Source organism: Pteropus vampyrus, unplaced genomic scaffold, assembly GCF_000151845.1.
Source record: "Pteropus vampyrus isolate Shadow unplaced genomic scaffold, Pvam_2.0 Scaffold185, whole genome shotgun sequence".
Taxonomy (NCBI): Eukaryota; Metazoa; Chordata; class Mammalia; order Chiroptera; family Pteropodidae; genus Pteropus; species Pteropus vampyrus.
In genome coordinates this window covers 1,647,295-1,654,062 of record NW_011888966.1, presented here as the reverse complement: position 1 = coordinate 1,654,062, position 6,768 = coordinate 1,647,295, and the positions used below count along the sequence as shown (strand labels likewise).

Below are 6,768 nucleotides of genomic sequence, written 5' to 3'. Positions count from 1 at the left end.
GTTTCGTTTATTATGTACAGACAATTAAATCCAATAATTATATTCATAAACAATTCCCCAATGATTTAAGAGGCTCTGCTTGTTTATGTTTTGAAGCTTATGAGTTTGGTCTTTCAAAACAGCTCAGAGAATTGCTTCATCTAGCAGAAGGAACACAGAAGATGGCTCATGGTTTATTTCACCCAAGCTTCCCCATCCCCGCTTCTCTCTCTGGTCAAGGCCCCCCAGGTTCCTAGGCCACTGACCCCGTGTGTCTCTAGTCTCTCCTTATAATTTGTGTGGTGCTCTTGTTCAAGAATTCAAGTGAGGGATTTGTCGCAGGCTCCGCTGACTTCTATTTATGGGTTTACCTAAATCAAGAGTTTTTAACCTGAGGTTTGTGAGATGAACTAGGCGGCCTGTGATCACCAAGAAATTGTACGTGAAGTTTGGTGCATATGTACATTTTTATGGGGAAGAGTCAGTAATTTTCAGTGGGGTCTGTGACCCCTGAAAGATCACGGGTTTTCCTGCCTCTGAGCTTTCAGGAGCCACATCTATTTCTCTCCTTGTATTCAAGTTACTTAGATTCTATCTTCTTTGCAAAACCGTAGGCTTCACGTAAGACAATGCCATTCACATCAGAGGTTCTGCCTTTTAAAGTATGAGACCCTTTTGCAAACTGCAATAGCCTCTTTATCCCAACACACACGAAAAGAGTTGTAATTTCATGTATTTAGTTTACGGTTAATGCTTGATGCACCAACAACTTCCCAGACCTCTTAAAATAAACTCTGCCCCTCTCCAGGAATCTGTAGCTCACAGGTGAGACTTCGATCATAGATAATAAGAAATGAAAGATCCTTAGATATTATCAAGTCCGACTTCCCCATTTTCCAGATGAGGACACTAAGGTCACTAAAAAGAGGAGTGACTTGCCTAAGGTCATACAAAGAGTGTCTGTCAGAGGTGGGGCTAGGAACCAAATGTTCTCCCTGCCTAAATTCCATGCTTGCCCCGCATACCCTCTCTGTGGTTTCAGCCACACAGATGTTCTTAAGAAATATTTGGAAATAAATCAATGATTATTGGGCAGGGTAAAGATGCCTGCAGATTTGAAGTTTTCTCTAGTTAGCTAAAATGAGTGAATAGAGTCTTGTTCTCTCTCTCTCTCTCTCTCTCTCACACACACACACACACACACACACACACACCCCTAGACTGGGCTGATGTAGCAGTTTGAGCCTGGAGAAAAAGACAGAGGTGGCTGAGGGGGCTTTTCTCTCTGGAACTTAAGGTTAGGGAGCCCTAACTTGACTTTGTTGACTCTAATCTCAGTTTCTAACAATAATATTTAGCATACCGCTGTTCCAGCTTACATACATTCATTTGAAAATTATTTATTGAGGAACTTTCATGTGTTGAGCACTGTGTTGGGCTGAGGACGTGAGGGTCAGTTAATATGGGCATGGCCCTGCCCACTGGTTGCCTGCAGTCTATGAATGGAGGGCTATACACCTTCACAGGCCATAGAACAGATCGCCCCACTCTCCCGACTGTGGGTCTGACAGGTGTTCATTGAGCCAAGGGAGTCCAAGTAGCTAGGATCACTTCCTTTTGTAGTGGACACTAGTGCACCTGCCATTCCCAGTGTCGCAACTGCAAGGAACTTAGAGGTGATACAGTTCAAAGTTTTATTTCATATGGGAAAACTGAGTCCCAGAGCAGCCATGACGGGACTACCTAAAACAACCAGAGAATTGGGGGTCCAGCCAGGACCATTACTTGGGTCTCAGAGGTTGGTCCTGAGGGCTGGATCAAACAAGGGGAGAAATGGAGATGGTCCAGGAGAAGAAGAAAGCAAGAATGCCCACGGGGAGAAGGGAGCAGGGAGACAGGCTGGCCTGGCTTTTCCTATATTGCTCTGGAGTCAGACAAAAAGAGAAGCTACCAGGGAAGTGAAGCTGAGATCACTGCCACAGAGAAGCTGCCACGTGGCCAGCTCTAGAAACTAAGCCCAGGACGTGGTTCCATAGTGTGGCGGTTAGCACATCTGCTTTACACACAGACGGTCCTGGGTTCACTCCCCAGTGGAGCCATGGTCCATGGTCTACGGCCATGCCACCCTGAACAAGCCCCATGTCTGATCTCGGAAGCTAAGCAGGGTCGGGCCTGGTTAGTACTTGGATGGGAGACCACCTAGGAAGACCAAGTGCTGTAAGCATAAATTAAAAAATAAAAAAAAAAAGGATAAATAGAAACTAAGCCCAGGCCAGGGACTGATGTTGCCCTCAGGCACCAAGGGCCTGATAGGACAGAACAGATGAATTGTTTTCAAATTTATGAAGTCCTGTGTACCAAAATATTTATGTGTACCGACTGTCAATGAAAAAATTGCTGCTGATGCCACCCTTTCTCAAATAATCATGAGGATCAAATGACAATTATTACTGTTATAACAATAATAGGAATAGCCATTTATTTGAGTGTGAACATGTGCTGAAGATAGAGTTGTACACGAGCAAGCAATCAGACATGATAGAGCCAGTATATCCATCCTGATTTTACAGTTTGGAGGGGGCTCCACAGAGGAGAAGGGATTTGCTCAAGGTCCCACAGTGGGCTGGCAGTGAGTGGGATTAGGACTCAGGTCCTCTTTCCCATGGGTCAGGGCCTGTCCTGATGCTGTTTAGCACTGCAGCCAGCCCCAAGGAGGGTGAGCACAGCCTTGAACCTCCAGCCTTGTGCTAGATCATGCAATGCTCTTCCCGCAGGCCTCTACGCTTTTTGACTCTAGGGGTGCAGCATTACCAGGGCTGTGCAAGCTCTCTTTGTCCCGCAGGCAGTACCCGCAGGCCCGGCTGTCACTGGACCTGCGCTGAAGCAAGTGCATTTCTGCCTGGCTGAGTCCTGTCAGTGACTCCAAGACCACAGTCTCCGAGAGGCACGCTTCAAGGGGTTCTAATCTCTCCCTTCTTAGCCAGAGGCAAAGGAGCAGAGGGAAGCCCCAGGCCTGAGTCTGAGAGCTTTCTTTTGAAATAAGGCAAAGAGAACCTGGTGCAAAGCTCAGAAGAGAAGAAACCAACTGGACAAAGTGTAGACAATTGTCTCTGGATGATACGTGTGTATGGCTGGGAGGCAAGAGTTCCAGGTTCCTTTACCCACGTAGCAGAGTGAGGTGACCTGCACAGTGAAGGACACACTCCTCTGATGAACGCAGGTGGTATCCAGAGATGGCACTGAACATGGAATCACTTAATGAGAAAGAGATGAAAAGTTCAGTTATATTTTCAGTCCTTCTCATTATACCGTTTTAATTTGGTGCTTGCATGTCTTTAATACCTCTCTAAGCCTTGCGTGTGTGTGCGTGTGTGTGTGTGTGTGTGTGTGTGTGTGTGTGTTAAAAAAAGATGTTTTTTTTAAAAGCAAGCCTTGGGCTCGGAGCCTTTGGCAGGCAACAGTATCTAGTTAGAATTTAATAACATTGTTTTTATTGTATTTATTTTTACTTTTAGCTCCTATTTATGGCAGGTGAGACCGGTTTTCCATTTGCCGTAGTGATATAAAGTTTCCATTTTAAAGACATTTATTTAAGTTAAAAAGAGTCTATTTAAAGAAAAATACTAAATGAATAATAATAATACAGGTGGTATGCAGACATAGCCTAGGCGGTAAAGGTGGTCCAGTTACGGCTGGAACTGTGGAACAAAAAAGTCACATATTCTCAGAATCAGAGACCATTGCATTTTAGAAGCCCAGGGTTCTAGAATCCCAGAACGCAGAATCTTAGTACCATAAATCCTAAAACGAACAATGTAATATATGAGGTACTATAACACATAGTCTCTCAGAAAATATTAGCACGTGAGAAAGAAAGCCTTGAAGCCATCTGTTGGTTCAATTCCCTCATTTTGACATGGGGAAACTGAGGCCCCAAGAGATTAAGGATAGAATGAAATAACATATGTGAGAGAGCCTTGTAAAATCTAATGTGTTCTTCAAATATGAGGGATATTTGTAAAAGTCCCCCGCCGCCCCCAAGCTGCTGGGTTTTCTAGCAGAGAACTGGGACTGAAATAAGCTTTCTTGACTCCTGTCCCTGTATCTGTTGCTCTCTGGCCCGCCTCGCTATGACAAGGTCCTTGAGGCTCCTCTGGCCCAGGCCCAGCCTCTGCTGGAAGCTGTGGGAACATCTACAGAGGGACAGCCTGTTGGCCCCCTCCAGAGATGGGAGCAGAGGAAGGGAAGGCTGTAGAGTCCCCACCTGCAAAACTAGCATGTTGCCAGAAAGTCTGCAGGGGAGAATCTATTTTAGCATTCTAACTCAGCTTTATTCTGGGGCCTCAGTTTCTTGTTCCATCCAATAGTCAGGAACTTAACCAATGCTTTTCCTGACCCCCATAATTCCCATAAGCATGATTCTTGGGTCTTATCTGTGAAGAGAGTCGGGCTCCATCCCATGGGCATCTTGGAGAGTCTCAGTGGGGATGAACATTAGGCAACGCAAGGTATTGAGAGCTGTTGATGTGATGGGTAGAAGACATCCACCGCCCTGTTGGGAAAGACCCCAATCTCCCGGCTTCTTCAAGAGTGACCTGCATGTCTCCCTGTACCTGGAATTAATGGGCTCTCCCTGGCCCAGGGCCAACTGCCCTGAGAATTGGGCTCCGGGTTATGGTGACAGGCTGGACCATGTGCAAAAGTCTGCTATGCTGCTCTGATGCGGTACCTCTGGGTACCCAGCTTTTAGAATTGCCCACGTAGCTACAGACGCAAAATGTGACCCCAGACCTTCTTCACACGGCAGGGAGAAGCGGCCTCTGGCAGGGGTGGGGTGGGGCAGCAGTTTCCTCCAACCACAGCCAAGGGACACTTTCTCCTGATGACCAGACCTAAGAGAACTCCTTCAGACTCCATCTCCAGGAGATTCAAGGCCATAAGTGGCCCCCTTCTCATGGACAGCACCTCTCCGCCAGGCCCAAATTTTCACACCCACTTCTGAAGTGTGTTCTCGCTCCCTCTCCCCCAAGGACTGTTTCATGTGGCTTGTGGGAAGGGAAATACCACGGGAAGTACCACGGCCTGGCTGGGGCTGCAGCAACCCCCTTTTCCTGAGGTGGCCCGCAGTCCACCTCCCGGGTGCCAGGGGCCCTAGGTGTTCAGTGATGTGGATTCCTATGTAAGTTCCAGGTGGCCCAGTGGCAGCCCCCACCTACATGACTGGCCCTTCCTGGCCCACTATGCTCCAGACAGGCGCCTGAGGAGGAGGAAAAAAAGGACCACTTCTCCTCGCAGCCGGCCCTCAAAAACGTCTAAGCCATTCTCTCCACATTAATCATGGAAAAGACAGCATGCCCCGGCCTGGGAGGGAGAAAGCGCCTTTTTCATCTGTCTGGCTGCATGAGTCTCAACACAAAAGTTCAGTCCTGGCCAAGCTCTCGTTCTCGACAGCTGTCCTGCCATCTCCGACCCATCTCAGCCTCTTCAACGCACGCCCGAAAAGGATAACAGGATTAAGTCAATTTCATTTTTCAGAGAAAATGCTCGATAGCCTGTCTTGTCCACCGTGCCGTGGAGGCCAGCTCACGGCTCCTCGGCACCCACCGGCGGACTCCCACCCTCGCCCGTTACCCTGGGCTGGGGCTGTTAAGTATTTCCTCATTAAAGCCCTGGCAGCTCGGCTCAGGTCTGTGAGCCAACACCAATAGTCACGACTGCCCTGGAATGTTTGGACAGATCTCTGCAGTTACGAGTTTATGAAGTTGAAAGTGTTTATAGAGGGGGAACCATGTCTCTGGGGGGCCCGAGTCTCTGTCTTAAGATCCTAATGGCAGGAAGAGGAGGGGAAAGGGCCAGAGGAACCAGGGAGGCCAACCCAGGAGCGAGAAGAAAGAGCCAGACCGCCGAGGGGTCTGCAGAGTTAGGGACAGTTTTGCCTCCAAATACAAACTCCATGGAAGGGGAGCGTCCGATCCTGAGCACCTCTTGCAACCAAAGGAACCGCCATTTGATGTTCATCATTTTCTATTCTCGAATCTGAAAACCTCAGAGCAGCATCCGGGAATCTAGGGTGGGCTTCGAAGGGGTGGGGACCTCCTCTCCACACTGGGTGCAAAATGCTGCTTCTCTGTCTTTTCTGGGGGAGAGGATCTCTAAATTGTATCATATTTGAAAAGACGTCTGTGACCAGAATCACTGGGTTTCACTTACCCTCTTGTTGTGTTAATAAGCAAATTGAGGCTCACTGTAGTCACTCATCAAATATTTAGTCGTTCACCAAATATTTTTGAATATCTAAGCACTGGCATAGTGGGGAACCAGAGAGAAGGTCCCTACTGTCAGGACACTGATTGTCACAGAGAGGGAGGTGGAGGGGGGTGGGGCACACACAGACAATAAACATGAGAACAAATGTATAGGAAATGTTTGGATGATGATGAGGGCTGTGAAGATGCTGACATGGCATGGGGCTAGGTGGTTGGGGAAACTGCCCTGAAGAGTGGCATTTCAGCTGGGGCTCCAAACTCAAGAAGGAGGCAGCAATGTGAAGGTCTAGAGAAGAGAGTTCCAGGCAGAAGGAACAGCCAGTACAAAGGCCCTGAGGCAAACGGGCTTGGAGGGAAGGCAGGGGCTAGTGTGGCAGGAGGGCCATGAGCAAGAGGCAGAGAGGGGAGCAGATGAGGCCGGTGAGATGGATCGTGTAGGGCCACGGTAAGGAGTTTGGGGTTCATTCTTGGCGCAGTTGGAAGGCATGAAGAGTTCGGAGGAGACAGGACAGAGGTCCCAAGG

At 48.3% G+C, this 6,768-nt stretch overlaps 1 pseudogene; it reads left to right on the top strand.

The window, feature by feature from the left end:
• The first annotated feature begins 2,087 nt into the window (after positions 1-2,087).
• On the top strand, positions 2,088-2,203 carry LOC111746385 (annotated as a pseudogene).
• Positions 2,204-6,768: the final 4,565 nt, after the last annotated feature.